Source organism: Rattus norvegicus, chromosome 3 (assembly GCF_021556685.1).
Source record: "Rattus norvegicus strain SHRSP/BbbUtx chromosome 3, alternate assembly SHRSP_T2T, whole genome shotgun sequence".
Classification (NCBI taxonomy): Eukaryota; Metazoa; Chordata; class Mammalia; order Rodentia; family Muridae; genus Rattus; species Rattus norvegicus.
This window is the reverse complement of record NC_141536.1, coordinates 134,340,452-134,356,788: the sequence shown is the minus strand read 5'-3', so window position 1 is coordinate 134,356,788 and position 16,337 is coordinate 134,340,452. Positions and strand designations below refer to the sequence as shown.

The 16,337-nt window shown below is 46.3% G+C and overlaps 1 long non-coding RNA gene across 1 annotated transcript in view; it reads left to right on the top strand.

Annotated features, from left to right (window-relative positions):
* Window positions 1-15,462, top strand: part of LOC148006550 (uncharacterized) — a 28,612-nt gene extending 13,150 nt beyond the window's left edge. Inside the window, exons 2-3 of the long non-coding RNA XR_015684688.1 lie at window positions 5,121-5,335; window positions 13,031-15,462. This is a non-coding gene — a long non-coding RNA (uncharacterized LOC148006550). The remainder of the gene's footprint in view (window positions 1-5,120; window positions 5,336-13,030) is intronic.
* The last annotated feature ends 875 nt before the right edge of the window (window positions 15,463-16,337 follow it).

Here is a 16,337-nt window from a genome sequence, read left to right as displayed (position 1 = left end):
TCTCTCTCTCTCTCTCTCTCTCTCTCTCTCTCCACACACACACACACACACGGTTTAGGTTCCTGGGCTAGGTTCTGCTGCCAGGGTGTCCGGTGCTGAAGCCACTGGACAGGCCCCGGGGTGCTCAGGAGCTGGTTGATACCCTGGTTCTTCTAGGGCTTATGGGCTTCGGGATATATGTAAACCATATATGCTCATGCACCCATGAACCGATAGTCAAAGGGACCGTCTATATACTTCTGGAAAGGCCCAAGAGGATAAGAAACCAGCGGGCTGCTCAGCCTAGCTAGACTGTAGCCACAGCCAGTCTCAGGCACCTTGCACCAGGCAGAGAATCACTTGATTACCAAAGCTAGCTGGGGGCGAGGGGGGGCAATCCTTACTTGAACTACAGCTGGCATCTTAGTGCCAGGGAAAACCAGTTCAGAAACTTATCCCACAGCCCTCACCCTTCACCTGAAGAGACTTCTTCCATAATTCTCAATGTCTCCTTCAGAGAGTAATGCTTAGAATGCACCCGGTGTGGCCCTCCCTAAGCAGTCTGAGTGCAACCTCTCCAAACACCACCCATGCAAGCAACACGTTTTCTAACCAAAAAGTGTTCAGACTGCCTTGTGGAAATGAAATAGAAGCTAGATCTGGTTCTCTACAGAAAGCGGGACCACTGTGAGCGAGCGCCGCCAAACTGGTGAAAATGTCCAGTTACCTCCAATTCTGTCCCCTTTGGTGTTTTGAAATGCCATCATGTAGATGACTCCATAGAGTGAACACTCCCTTCCAATAGTCCCCATGCCGGCCAGGGAAATAACTTATTTTCCTTACCTATTGACTGTTGGGCTTAGTTGAGACCTGGCATGGATTTCTCCAGCCCTTTCAAGAGCCTGGTCATTGAAAAGCTAATCCAATATTTGCCAAGAGTAAGGACATTTCTCAAACGTATTTATTAGGGCTCATCGTTGAGTGATCACTTGGACGGAAGGCAAGGGTGTTCCCGGAAGGAACCTTAAGGTGTCCTAGACCCCCTCCAGGGAGGGCTGGTTCCTCTCCACTTTGAACTTAGAGCTGGGTGCAAACTTGAGGGCTGCTGGCGTCCCTTTCCCAGTCTTAAGTGGCATTGGATTAGACGTTGTGTTGGGTGGTATTTCAGGAAATATGTACTTGTGGCTTCCCGAGAGGCCAGGCACAGTGACACTCTAAACCTCGTCGATATATCATCTTTTATCCAGGATCTGCAAATAAACCCTGATCTCCTCGGAGCATTATAGCTGCTATCTCGCTGAGGAAGCGATCTGAGTTTTATTGCTTTCACCATCACCCCAACACACACACACACACACACACACACACACACACACACACACACACACACACGGAGCACGGACTCTGGATTTTAAAAGCCTCTATTTTTTCCCTCCCAGGACATCATTATTAAAAGAGGCGAATAGGTCTCAGCGCCGCCATCAGAGCAAATGCGGAAAAGCGGTCTTGCAAGTGAACGTTTCCTCTGCTTAGCGAACCACGTGGGGTGGGGAAAACTAGAATTTTTTGTGTGAGGCCGCTAGGAGGCGCCCGAGCGCTTTTCTCTTTAAGCGACCCACCGAGTCCCTCTGTCCCTGGAACGCACCCGGATGCAGTGATATTCCCATAGGCCTCCGTCTGCCAGCTACTACGGGAAGTCAGGCTCGAAACTAGGGTTAGTGTCCGACCATGGGAGCAGGTGTTCTATCTACTGCATATCCGGGTGGTCTGGCGTCCTCACCATTGAGGGAACAGCACCATTGAGCACCCTGCTTTTCCTAGGTTATTGTCCTCCTGTCCCTCCATTTCCGCGCTCTTTGCAGTCCCCACCCTCACAGACCTCAGCAAAGTGGTCCCTTGAGCCAGGAGTGTGCTGAGCCTTAGGAATTCCCATTTATACCACCCAGGCGCCATCCCCACGATCCTGAACTGTCTCGGGCCATTTTAGATGACTGCGGGGAAGGCGGCTCATTAAGAGTGTAATGGATGGTGTCCAAGTTTTTGGAGAGTCCAGAGAAATTCTGACTTCGGTCCAACCTTACCCCTTTCGCGGGAGGTATTAGAACGAAGAAACCATCTTTTGGCCAGCGTATAATTTGCCCTCCAGCTGCTCCTGTTCATCTTTCAAATCCAGTTAAGTTGTGGCGCATCTTACAGTCCAGAAAGGCTTTTAGAGACGCTCCTTGGTCAAAGCCTGGCCTTGCATACTACAGGAGCGGGTTTTACCACCAGGGGGACACGCCTCATGGACGCTTAGGGGGGGTTTTAAACGGGAGGCAGGAACACCCCATCCTCTAAAAGTACTCCAACTCCGTGCCAGGACCTAAATTTCACAGAGGCAGCGGTGGGAGGGGGAATTCAAAATTAAAGAGGTCTAGGAAGGAGTCTGGATGCCTTCCACCTTCGCCCACACCCGGGTGCCTTTCCAAGAAGTTGGAAGTACAGCAGTAGACTGGGAGCCAAGAAGATTATATTCCTCAGCTTCTCCCCAATCATTGAAAATCACTGCCCCCTCAAACAAACAAAACAAAACAAAACAAGCGAACAAACAAACAAACATGAAATCAACCCACCTTGTAGCTCCAGACACTGATCTCTTATCGAGGCTGCGGTACCCGTAGTGTCCGCAGGGTGGCGCAATTGGATAAGAAAAGACTTTCGGGTCGGCCGACAGACTCAGTCCTGGGAGCACAATTTGGACATCTGTGGATTTGAGGGATGTCTGGGTAGAGTCCCTTTACAGTAGGACTGCAGTGCCAAAGAAAGAATTGCAATTCTTTGGCTTTATGCTTGTCCCCTGGAGTGTGATTTAGAGGCTGATGGCATCCAGCCTTTTTCTTTCATCCGCTTTGTGGATGTCAAACGTCTCTTGTTACTCTCACCACCACAATGAAGACATATATTCCCACCTCTCCAAAATGTTTCCTGTGCCGGGAAAATGTAATTTATTCTAATAAAAAATAACCTGACACTTGTTGGTAATCAACTGGAAGCCAATAGAAGGGATCTCTTCCTCTCCGTTTTTCTTTATCTGTGGTGATTTGGAGCCTTCATAAAGTGCTAAGAGCAAACAGCAGGTCTCTGGTGTCACCACCGTCTACCTCTTGCGAAGCCAACCCCCCAGGTACCTCTCCGACATCACCTCATCTGATGTGAGCACTGGGTTTCAGAGAGGTTATGCTTCCAACACACATGAACCAAGAAAAAAAGCCCTGGGGGCGGAGGACACAACTTCAGAAGCTTTCCACCCCATTTCCAGTGAAGCCTGGGCAAGACTGGGGAGAAAAGCTCCTTCTGTTCTGCAGAATTGTCTTAGAGTCATCAGCCAGACTCTTGCTAGCAGACACACACAGGTCCCAGAGTCCTTTGGATATCATCTGGAACAATTTCTCAAGCCCCATTAATGGGGTGTGGGTAGCACAATCTGGACCAGTAAAGGCGGATGGACGTCAGTCCCCAAAACACGGACACCAAACTTTAACGGAGGAGGGGCTAAGGGCTCTCTCCAAGGGTCACACCCTGAGCTGTTTTGGTCCCATGACCTTCCATCTTGCTGTCTTTGACACTAACAACCTCCTCATCTTCATTCCCAGAGTAACAGAAGTATCATAAACAGACTTTTCAACACCAGCAAGGTCTCCCCCCCCTCTCCTCCTCTCTCTCTCTTGCTCCTCCTCCTCCTCCTTCTTCTTCTCTCTCTCTTCCTCCTCCTCCTCCTCTTCCTCCTCCTCCTCTCTCTCTCTCTTCCTCCTCCTCCTCCTTCTTCTTCTCTCTCTCCTCCTCCTCCCTCTCTCTCTTTCTCCTCCTCCTCCTTCTTCTTCTCTCTCTCTCTCCTCCTCCTCCTCCTTCTTCTCTTCCTCCTCCTCCTTCTCTCTCTCTCTCTCTCTCTCTCTCTCTCTCTCTCTCTCTCTCTAATTAAATGCTTATCTTTTATTTAGTGAGGTAAAGAGAAAAGGTAACATGTTCTTTGGGGTATAATTGTGCTGACCATACATCAGAGGAATGGCCCCATCTGTATATGCCAGAAGCTGGATCATTTCTGTAGAATGGACATCATAGGGGAGCGAGGTTTGTAAGGAAGAGTTTTGTAGAGGTACCCCAGGTACCTAAAACTCTGAGAGGCACAGGGAGAATGTTCTGGATGAGAACAAGTGTCTGCCACATCCCGGGAGGGGGGGAGGATTAGCTTCCCACTACCAGCACCTCTAAGTCTGTGCCTTACAAAAGAGCAAAGGGGGCTATCTATCTCCGGGGCACGGGCCAGTGCCAAAAAGTGCACCAATTCCAGCCAATTGCAGGTACTAGTATTGAATCAAAAGCCCAGCATTCTTGTCCCTTGTAAATGACTGTGAGCCATGTGCCACAGAAGTCCCGAGTGGCATGGACCCCAGCAGCAGAGGCAGTCTGTTTGTGACGCTGTGTGTATAAACTTATACTCTTCCTTCCATGGTCTGCTTCCTTGTCTCTTTTACCTTCACTGTGGGCTTGATGCTGGCCTCTCAGGGGCCATTAGCTAGCTGTAACTCATTGTAGCCTATTGCCATATTCTCCTGCGGAGTGGGCATCCACCACATGTGTTAGAGGCTGGGAAGTGAGGGAATGGTAATCCCAGGCAAATGTGATGAGGGGAATAGAGACAAGCTGCTGGTTGGTCTCTCTAGTGTCCTGCACTCAGCCAGTCTTGTGCAGATGTAAAATCAGGGTCTTGTTCCCTCGAGACCAGTGACCTGTTTGTTCAGTCATCAGCTCCCGGCTTCTCCAATGCCCTCAGCTCCTATACCTTTCTCCCAAGAGAGAGGCTGTGAGTGGGTCTGCAGGCACCCTCTAGTCTGCAGGGCACGCACCACTGGTCATCAGAACACCTGATGTGCAGGTGACATCTCTAAGACTGCCCTGGGTGGTCACTTTTGATAGCAACCAGAAAGGCAACTTCGCTCCTCAGAAGAGCTGTGCACTCCACATTAGTAAGGTCTTGAAGAATTAACCTATGGAATCTTAACAATGTGAGTGACTATAAAAAAAAGAGAGAGGGGGGACTATAAAAAGACATAGAAAGGGTGTGTATAATCTTTTAAGTATTTATTTTGTCTCATCTGTGTTAGTGTTTTGCCTGTGCGTGTGTGTTTGTGCACTGTGTGCATGCCCAGTGCTCACAGAAGTCAGAAGAGTTCTTCAAGTATCCCTGGAACTGGAGTTGAGGATGCTTGTGACCTACCACGTGGGCCCTGGGAACTGAATCTGGGTCCTCTGCAAGAGCGACAAGCGCTCCTAACCACTGAAAATATCTCCAGGCCCTGGAAAGAGAGACCTTGATGAGGTAAGTTGGCTAAGACTGGTCATCTGTTGGGCATGAGGTCGCATGGGCAGGAGGGAGCCCAGGAGAGGAGACACTATCTACCAGCTTGGGAAAGTCCCTGGGACTTTGATCCCAGGCTTGCAGCCTCCACAGAGCGAGAAATCATTTTCTTCACAAAAGCACCTGGTCTTCATGCTCCAGCCCTCATGAACCCTACACGGGAGTTCCTGCAGATCTGCCCTGCCCATGGATCTGCCTTATCTACCTCAGACTTCCTTGTGTTGTTTTTGTTTTTAAAATAATTTTGCACTTATCTTCGATGATTTTATAACCTATATGATACATATGGTCTTATTTACACACACCTCTTTTCCTCCCACCCCCTTTCCCTGCCTTCAGAAACCTCCTCAACACATCTCTCATTTACTTTCACAGTTTTAAAAAAAAGGATTCATTAGGGTGAGTTTCATTAGGGTGGCTTGCATGTTCGTGGGTGTGGGATTATTTACTGGGTCACGGGCAACTTAGTACCTTAGATGTTTTTTTTTCTTTACCTGCACACTGTTTGTTGGAAAGGGAGAGGCGGTAGCCTGGTGGAGGAAACATGGACTGAGACCCACAGAGCAAGGTTGTCTGTCTGAATCTTCTGACTGCCTCCAAATCCTCACTTCCTCCATACCTGCTGCCCTACTTAGCCCCTGGCCTCGTCCATATCTTATTTTCTACATAATCTTTGACACTTCCTCCATATTCTCTCACCTCTGCCCTATTGACTTGCCTCCTCCATGACCTCTCTCCCCGTCTATATCCTCCCTCCTTTGTACCCAAGGAACACATGCTCTTACTGCTGCAGGGCTAGCCTGCTGCTTCTGGGCATCCAGAAGAAGCAGGTTATCTCTTCTCTCCAGAACTCCCAAAGCACCAGGAAAGCCTACCGATTTGGGGGCTCAGTCAAGCAGTTCTGCTCAAATGTACAGCTCCAAAATACCACACGGAGGAAGTCCATTGAGAGCTCTTGCCAGCGACCTTGAGAAGCTTGCCAAGATGGAGGTGGGCCACTTCAGCTGCCCAGGTGGCTCTTCAGGGCACCAGGGCTTCGCCTGCAGAAACCCTGTTTTGGGCTCTGCTAAGTATGGAACCGTTGCCCTCACTGTGAAGAGCATTTCTGAGCAGTGCGGCACCAGTCCGCCTACTCCGGTGAGTTTGCCTGTGAGATTATGGCAAAGTCCAGGCCCAGCCACCAGCTTCCATCCTACTGTAAGAGCTCCCCACACCTTTTCTTTCCCCAGGGCTGGGACGCATCAGTGGACTTCAGGAGCAGATGGGAGCACACAGAAACCTGTCGAACATCCCAGTCCACCTGGGTAGCTTGATTTTGTGCCTTGGGAACAGGTGCCTTAGGCTTTCACACCAGGATTCCCTGTTCCTTCCCCTGACTTCTTGGGAAACGATCGCTTCCCAAGTTCTCTGATGTCCTCTTCTTCCTTCTCACTTCAGCGTTTCTCCACACCATGGACTCTGGAGATAACAAGCTAGCATCCCTTTGAGTCATTCAGCCACCCTGCCCAAAGCCCATCTAGCCCAGGTATTCTCAGAATCCCAGTGCTAGCTCCTAACAGTATGTGCCTTGGGTATTCCATGAAGCAGCTGCTGTGAGCCAAGGGTTGCAACTGGAGAGGCGGAGGAAGAGGCTTCCATGAGTCCCTAAGTCTATCATCAGGTATCTGGTGTACTCCAGAGTCAGGTGTTCTCCTCAAAACCTCATGCTTTTGAGACAGGAAAGAATGAAACTGTGCCCATGGAAGGAGATTAAATTCCAACTGGAAAAGCCTGGAGGCACAGGTGTGTCCCTGATGGCTGGGGGCGGGGAGTAGGCTGTGCTATCACCCCATCTGTGACATCCTCCTCCTATTTCTCTGGCTCTCTCTTTTGCCTTCTGTTCTAACTTATGTCTAAGTGTTAGACCTACCCACACCTTACCTCATCCAATTAGTGGCCACACGGGTGGGTCTTCTTTCTCTGTTTGAGTCGTGGTCTCACTACCCAGCTTAGCCTTTGTGTTGGTTTGGATGTGTTTGGCTCATGGGAAGTGTGCCTTGTTGGAGAAGTATGTCACTGTGGGGGCGGGCTTTGAGGTCTCCTCCTACACTCAGGCTCTGCCCAGTGTGGAGAAGAGCCTCCTTTGGGCTACTAGTTTACACATAGGTGAGTCTGTATCCATTCTTGCCTCTCCGGGCCCCAAATCACAGTTTCTCAAACTTGAGAGTATCAATAATCACTTGGCATTCTTACAGGGAAGATTCCATGTTTATAGCTCTCAAATCCTGTGTTTATTCTGATCCTGCAGAGTGCTGGTGCTGCTGGCGCGTAGGTAGAGCTGGACTCTAGGTCAAGGGCCTAGACTCAACTCTGGGGTTCTTGTCAGGGCAGCCTCTTGTGAAGCTATCAGTAGGACGTCTGCTCAGGTGCTTAACTACAACCCTCCCTCCAGTTGGGAAGTAAGCTGAGAACCATATGAGTGAAAAGTAATCTCAAACCTGCCAACTTGAAGTAAATCTAGGGGTTGTAGCATCGTTTATAATGACTTTCTTTGATTTTTCAGATGAGAGACTGAAGCCTTGAGAGGGAAACCATCTGTGCCCAGGAGAGGGGAGTCTGATAGCTGGGCTTCTTTGCTCTCCTCTCAATGACGTTCTCACAGGGATATCTGCCAGGCACACCACATGAGTTACCTTGGCGTCCCCAACACTAAGAACAGGTCACTGTCATGAATACTTAAGAGAGCACAAAGCACCAGAAGCCCATTCTGACAACAGAAGATGCCACCATCCATGTGTAACTTTGGACAAGTTAGTTAGTTACACTCTGAAACTAGGGCCCCTCTGGTTCACAAACAAAACCTAAGGCTCTGTGATATGGTGGCATGTACCTGTTATCTCAGCACTCGGGAGACCAAGGCAGGAGAATTGTGAGTGCAAGGCTGTCTAACTTAGGGTTTTATTGCTGTGAAGAGACATCCTGACCAAGGCAACATTAACACAAGGGAAGACATTTAATTGGGGGCTGTCTTATAGTTCGGAGGTTCAGTCCATTATCATCATGGCAGGAAGCATGGCGGTATGCAGGGAGACATGGTGCTGGAACAGGAACTAAGAGTTCTACATCCAAAGGCAGCCAGGAGCCTCTGTCTTCCTCAGGCATCCGGAAGGAGGCTCTTCTCCACACTGGGCAGAGCCTGAGTGTAGGAGGAGACCTCAAAACCCACCCCTACAGTGACATACTTCTCCAATAAGGCACACTTTCCATGAGCCAAGCACATTCAAACCACACAAAGGCTAAGCTGGGTAGTGAGACACCCCCACCCGACTCAAACAGAGAAGGAGAGATCCACCCTTTGTGGCCATTAATTGGATGAGATGAATGTGCGCTAGGTCTAACACTTAGACATAAGTTAGAGCAGAAGGCAAGAGACAGCCAGAGAAATAGGCCCAGACCAGACTCTCTCCTGCTTCCTACCCCTTCTGCCAACTCAGGAATGATTTAGAAAAGAAACTTCACTGGGTATGTCCTAGGATCTCCTTAGAAGGCATGATTTTGGAAGGCAAGGATGCCTTCTACGTTCGAGGAGCTATAATATCAGAAGTCCCTGTAGGCTGCATGCAGCATGGTGAAACAGTAGAACAGTGTTTGCCTGAGGTAGTGCATTAGTTTAATGGGCATACGGGCCAGGATTAGGGGCAAAGATGGACTACAGCATTTGCTCTTAGATTAACCCTTCCCTACTCCCCGTTCATTCCCTTCTGTGGGCAGAATGACATTTCATAAAATCAGGCATGATATCAGCAACAGGAGAAAATAATTTAACAAGACAAATTGAAACGCCACTCGATGCAGACATGCTTTTAAAGTTTCCCACCCTGATCTCATGCAATTAGACAAAGCAATTATGAACGCCATCATCAAGCGCCCTTCCTCGCCCTGCTGATACAATGAAAAGCTCTAATGGAGACTTGGTCCCTCAGGCTGGAGAGGCAGCCTGTGTGGGGGTGTTGGGGAGTGGATGTTGAAACAATTACCACCGCTGGGTTAATTAATCAAACGGGCAAACATGATAAAAAAAATCCACCTTGCAGCAAAAGCCCAGCAAGTTCAAATGCAGGGGATGCGAACTGCGGAAGGTGATTTGCACCCCTCTGCACCTCTCTTTTAATGATGGCAAAGTTGGAGGCTTCTGCTCTGACCTATGAGGAGGGAAAGCAGTGAAGGCAGAGCTGCCCAATGGTTTCCTGGTGATTGGAGCAGGGGCTGTAGTGTTGCTTCCATGGGAAAGAGCACTTGCTGTGCGACTGTGAGGACCTGAGTTCTAATCTCCAGCACCCATCTAAATAGTTGACCTTGAGCCATTTGTTAACAAAAAGAAAGCATCTGTTTGCAACAGCTTCAAAAAATTACTTAAAGGAAATCTAACCAGGGAAGTGAAAGATTCCGCAATGAGTTTTAAGACATTGAAAACAGAAATTTAAGAAGACACAGGAGATGGAAAGATCTCTCATGTCCCCAGTCAGAACTGATCTTGTGAAAGTGGCTATACTACCAAAAGAATCTACAGGTCAACTCCATCTCCATTAAGTTCCTGTGATGTTCTTCACAGAACTAGAGGAAAGCACCCCTAACTTACTTATGAAAGCCCAAAAGACCACGGATATTCTGGCAAGGCAGTCCTAAGCAGGAGAGCACTGACCTTGAACTTCTGCAGAACCACAGTGGCCTACCGCATGTATGAGCACAAAAGAAGACATTGGGACCAACAGAACATAAGGCCCAGAAGTAACACTATACAGTGATGGCCACCTAACTTTTGACAAAGGTATCAAAACCACACACTAGACAACTTAGCCAACAGTGCTGACCAACCTGAATACCTACCTGCATAGTGAAATTAGACCCATATCTCCATCCTCCATAAAAATATATACAAAGTGGATCAGATAGCTTAATGCAAAATGTTGAACATTCCAAGGGAAAAGAGAGAGTATACCTCACAGTGAAAGTTCAGGTCAGAACTTTCTGAATAGGATTAAGTAGCAAAGGAAATAGGCCCCAAGAACTGACAAACTGACCTGATTGTAATTTCAAAAGCCTCTGCAAAGCAAAAACAGAATGAAAACTACTGATAGAGTGAAGCGACAACCTTCAAAACAGAAGAAAGTCTCTGCCAACTGGACTTCAGGCAGGGAATTAATGTACAGTGTATAGAAAGAACTACCAACATCAAACACCCAGAAAGCTGCCTGTCAATAAGTGAAGTGAACAGACAGCTCTCAGCCTGGGTAGATGCTCCAAGCCGTGGCATCACTGTTGCAGTTGAAAGGGGAGGGTGGTCCTCACCACATGCCCCACTAACACTGTGCTGCCCCCATGTGCTAAACTTTTTTAAAAAAGAAAGGCCCACCAACATTTCATGAAGAGCCACTAGAATTTACAAGAAAGGAAGAATTGGGACTGGACTCTTCCTTGAGAGAAGGCAAATGTTTTTGAGAGAGGGAGCTTGGTGTGGTGACATACACCTTTAATTCCAACATTTGGGACACAGAAGCAGGCAGATCTCTGAGTTTGAGGCAGTCTGGTCTGCAGAGCAGATTTCAGAACACAGAGTTACACAAACAAAACAAAACAAAACAAAACAAAAACTAAAAAAGGAGAGGACTAGAGAGCCAATATGGGGGACCGAATGACTTATCATGTCCTTTAAAGCACATAAAATTCTCATCTAGATTTCTACTCCTGTTTCTTTCATATTTCTCATTTCCCCAAGAAATCTCTGAGATGTCAGGAAGAATGGTGTCATTTAGTTAATTTAAATGTAAGAATCTGTGATATCAACCCTCCGAGGTCTTGGCATTTCAGAGAGAAAATGAAGAGTTTAATTTTGATGGATTCTATTCAAGGTTGTAATATGTTAGACCATAACATCACACAACAGAGCAAGCTCTGTGTCTCTGGACACTACTGTTTTAGGGGCTTTATTACACCACTCACCATGTTGATTTGGGTCGTATATTATCTGTAAAACACTCAGCCTATCAACAAAACATCAACTAAATGCCTGCCCAAGTGTGGCTTTGCCCTCATGGTAACGTCAGAATTAGACTTCTAATGGTAAGTTTAGGGGTACAAGATCAAGTATTCGCAAGAGAAGATGATGCTTTATGAGTGGGCAGTGTGGGAAGATGGTGCTTTGTGAGTGGGCAGTGTGGGAAGATGGTGCTTTGTGAGTGGGCATTCTGCCTTGCAGGCCACAATGCACTGCTTCTGTCACACTCTATCAAAGAAGCCAGAGTTTGTCCTGACTCAAGGGTACATGACAGGCCCACATTTCACAGTCTGAATATGTCCCCCAAATTTTGTATCTTGGAATAAAACATGCCACATGACAGTATTAAGGTGTGGCATTTTAGGAGTTGACTAAGCCACGAGGCCTCTGTGATTGGTCCTCACAAGAGGGCTTTATAAAGTTTTATACTCTTCCACGTCAGGGGACATGGTTACTGTTAACGTCTGGAGGACACAGCAACAAAACTCCATCTTACAAGCATAGACAAGTGCAGATACTAACTTTAGAATGTCTTCACTTTGGACTTCCCAGCTAGAACGGAGAGAAACTAATTGATTCTTCGTAAAAATGACTCAGTCATGGGCTTGGTTACAGAATCCAAACTGAAGGATATATAAGTGATTTCTGGTCACTTATAAAGCAGCCATAATGGGTTGCTTTCCAGAAACTGAAGCCTACTTCTGCCACATGTTTATTTCCCATGACAATTTTCCAGATAGCCATGTAGATGATGCTCTGGATATATTCAAATTGTTCTTAAACCTAGGGTACTTAGGACCCACTGGAGAGCTTGTAACACACACACACACACACACACACACACACACACACACCACCCCACCCCTCTGCCCACACATCTCTCTCCTGACCTAGTGACTGCCAGTCCTCTACCCCCAGCTCAGTGTGTTTGTTATTAGTTTCCTTTACTGTGTGTGTGTGTGTGTGTGTGTATGTGTGTGTGTGCACAATAAATGTGTGTGCATATACTTGTAAATGTATGTACATAATAAATATGTGTATGCATGCTTCTGTCATGTACATGGAGGGCTGAGGTTGACAGAGGGAGTCTTGAACATCTCTCCACCTTATTGAGGCAGGGCCTCCCAGTTGAACCCAAACCTCGCCAATACAGCTAGACTAGCTCACAAGCTTGCTCTGGTGATCCACTGCCTGTCTTCTAAGCCTTGTAAGCAGGCTGCCATACTCACCAGCATTCTTGTGGGTGCCTGGAATCCAAACTCTAGCCCTTCAGTGGTACACACACACACACACACACACACACACACACACACACACACATATGCAAAACACTCATATACATAAAATACATAATACAAAAATACATAAAAGTATTTTTAAAAAGAAAATTTCTCACAGAAATTTCTACAGATCAGTCCGATGGAAGCACTTTCTCAGTTGAGGCTCGTTCTTCCTGGATGACTCTAGCTTGTGTCAAGTTTACAAAAATCTAGCCATCACACCAGGCAGTGTCTCTCAGAGTCAGATTCCTTGCATAGAGGTCCCAAGAGGTCTTTCATAGAACTGTGAAAGTGAAGTCTTTAAAAAAAAAAGATTTATTTACTTATTTATTATATATACAGTGTTCTGCCTGCATGTGTGCCAGCGGGTCAGAAGAGGGCACCGGATCTCATGGATGGTTGTGAATCACCATGTGGTTGCTGAGAATTGAACTCAGGACTTCCGGAAGAGCAGTCAGTATTCTTAACCTCTGAACCATCTCTCCAGCCACCAAAAGTGGCGTTTGAGTTACAACAAGAGACCAGGATGTTGGAGATGATGGAACCATGGGGTTTCTGCAGAAGAAAGCTCCAGTCACAAAGTGGAGCCAGATGAAGAGAAAGTAATATCCACTACAGGTAGCACCAGTGGAAAGATGGACATCCCATGGCCATTGGAGCCTACAGGATCCCATCAAGTCACCTAGACAGAGACATTCTATGGAACTTTGTAGTTGCCCTTTATGGGTTCAGTCTTGCTCAAATCTGGTCTTTCCTTGCAATGTCCTTGGTTTCACTATTGGAAAGGAGTGCTCCATCTGGACCATTTCACACTGGAAGCATATAACTTGTTTTTTTTTTTTGTTTAAAATGGGTTAGATTCACAGTTGAGAGTTTTGAGTCTCAGAAGATACTCTATAACTTAAAACACTTAAAATTTTAAAGCTTTGCATTATTTTGTGTGTATGAGTGTGTGCCTGTATGCATGCATATGTATCGTGCATGTGCCTGGTGCCTGTGGAGGTCAGAAGAGGGTGTTGGATCCTGGAGTTACAGATGATTGTGAGGCACTATGTGGCTGTTAGGAATTGAACCTGGGTCCTACACAAGAACAAAAAGTGCTCTTAACTCTTAACTCCAGATCGTTTTACATTTTTGAACCAGTACTTACATTTCTGAACAATTTGGAGCTGTTAACATTCTGAGGACTTTCAGAGATGGACTAAGTGTATTTTTCATTATGAAATGAAAATAAGGCTTTGGGACCAGGAGTGTAATGTTATCATATAAAATGATATAATTGGTGCCAAGTTGACAAGGGGTAGGCTTCTAATGGTTATTCTTAATTGTCAACTAGAGAGAACGTAGAATCACCTAGGAGACAAGGATTTGAACGTGTCTCTGGGGACATCGCTAGAGAGGTTTGATGAGAAAACAAGTGGGGTACCAGTACTCATCTCCCTTCCTAGGCACAGTGCTACTAGCCACCTCACTACCGGCATGACTTCTGCACAATAATCAACTGTACCTCAAGCCACGAGCCCGAATACACTCTTCCCTCCTTAAATGGTTCCTGTTGCAACTTCATCACAACAACACAAAAGTAATCCAGCACTAGAGATGCTGCCCCTAAGATTATTAAGGCTGACGTTAGTCTTTCACGTCCTGGAACTTGGGACTCTGAAAACATAGAAATGAGGATCCATCATTGGTAGAGAGTGAGATGTAAGGATCGTTAGAATTAATGCCAGATAACTACATGTGGAAGGTTAATGGTCTGGTGTCCTGGAAGGCGCTTAACCTCATTCGTATCTTCAACTTCTCTCCTTCACAAAGGTTTTTCTCTCAGTGCACCTGGGCAGGTGGCTCAGTGGTAGAGAGGTTACCTAGCATGCAGAAGTTTGCTTGAGTTTCATCCCAAATACTTGGTAAGGATTTAAGTTAGTTGTGTTGCTTTGGAGAAGAAATTAATTATTCTGGGCCCCGTCTTTAGAAAAAAGCAGACTTGTCATATATGGAGAAACAAAAATGAGGTAGAGAGGATTAATGAAACTCCATGCAAGCAACGTCAAATGATCACCAGAGAGAGTTTTGTATAACGTACAAATCTCCAAGGAGTGTGAAGGAAAACAATGAGAGGAAAGAATGTTTTATAAGGGTCTTGGACACATTTGTCAATATTTCTGAAGAGAATGACTCCTGAAGGGACCGGAAGACACAGAGCAAACAACTGACTCTCATTCTGAAGCTCTCTGGGTTCCTTAAGATTCACACCAACTTGGGTATGGAGGAAAGAGGTTCATTGTGGATAACAAAAAATGCACCTCTCACCCCTGCCACTCTGCAAATTCCAAAGTTTTAAACTAAACTCTATGCCAGGAACTACATACAAGTACAAAATACTTATTTGTTATATCTCAAATCTACTATGAATATCATCACTTTGTGAATAGTCTAGCTTATGTGCTTTGTTAGACAGTGCATAATTCAGGTGGTATATATGTGAGTGGAGCTGCTACATTTCTAAAATTCCAGAGGAATTTGTGAGTGATTAAAATGTCACATATGCAATAGAATATATTTTAAATTTTAGCTTGAGCAGGGGGAATTGCTGTGTATTCCAGGCTACTGTGACCTACAGCGTGAGATCCTATCTCAGAAAAAAAAGGTTGCTTTAAAAATATAAAGTTCCTAAAACATTAGCCATTGTGCCAAATATGGTTTATGACATTCACATCATTTTTCTCAAAAAAAGCAAACAGATTTCTAAATTAAAGCCTGAAGTTTCTTCTGGGTTGCCTGTCTACTTTATGTGCAAATTTTACTTTCACTAACTTTGGGAGTTTGGGAGCAGTCTATGTTTTATGGACAAGAATGTGACCTGTCTTAGTGAGCATTGCATGTGAGCTTGAGAGGAATGTGCATATTCGGTTGAGGTTGGAGTGACCAGTTATGTCCATTAGACCCAGCTGGTTGACATGTTTAGTTCAGCTATATCCTATTGGTTTTCTGTCCATTAAAGCCGTCCAGTTCTGAGATAACTCCTGAAGTACCCAGCTATGCTGGTGTGCTCCTCTGTTTCTGCAAACTTACTAGCTGTTGTTCCACGGCATTTGACAACCTTGTGAGGCACATGTATGCTAAGGATTCCTATGTCTGCTTACGGAATTGACCTCTATGTAATTTCATAATGTTCTTCTTCTTCAAAGGTTTATTCTTACTTTATGTGTTTGTTTTCATGTAGAACTGTACCACATGGCATGCCTGGTGCCCATGGAGACCAGAAAGGTGTAAGGTACTGGAAACTGGAGTTTCAGACAGTTGTGAGATACCATGTAGATACTGGGAACCAAACCCATCCTTGAGAGGGTCAGCCAGTGCTCTTAATCACTGAGCCACCTCCCCAGTCCAAATCCTAGATAATATTCATTCATTTATTTTTATACTCCAGATTTTATTCCCCTCCTGGTCCACCCACCGCCAAGGGTTCCACATCTCATACCTCCTCCCCACTCCCCTGCACTCCCCCCACACCCCTGTCTCCACAAGGAAGTGCCCACCCCACCAGACCTCTAAACTTCCTGGGGCCTCCAGTCTCTTGAGAGTTAGGTACATCTTCTGTGAACCCGGACCAGTTCAGAGGGTCTGCTGCCTGACTGGTGATCCAGTG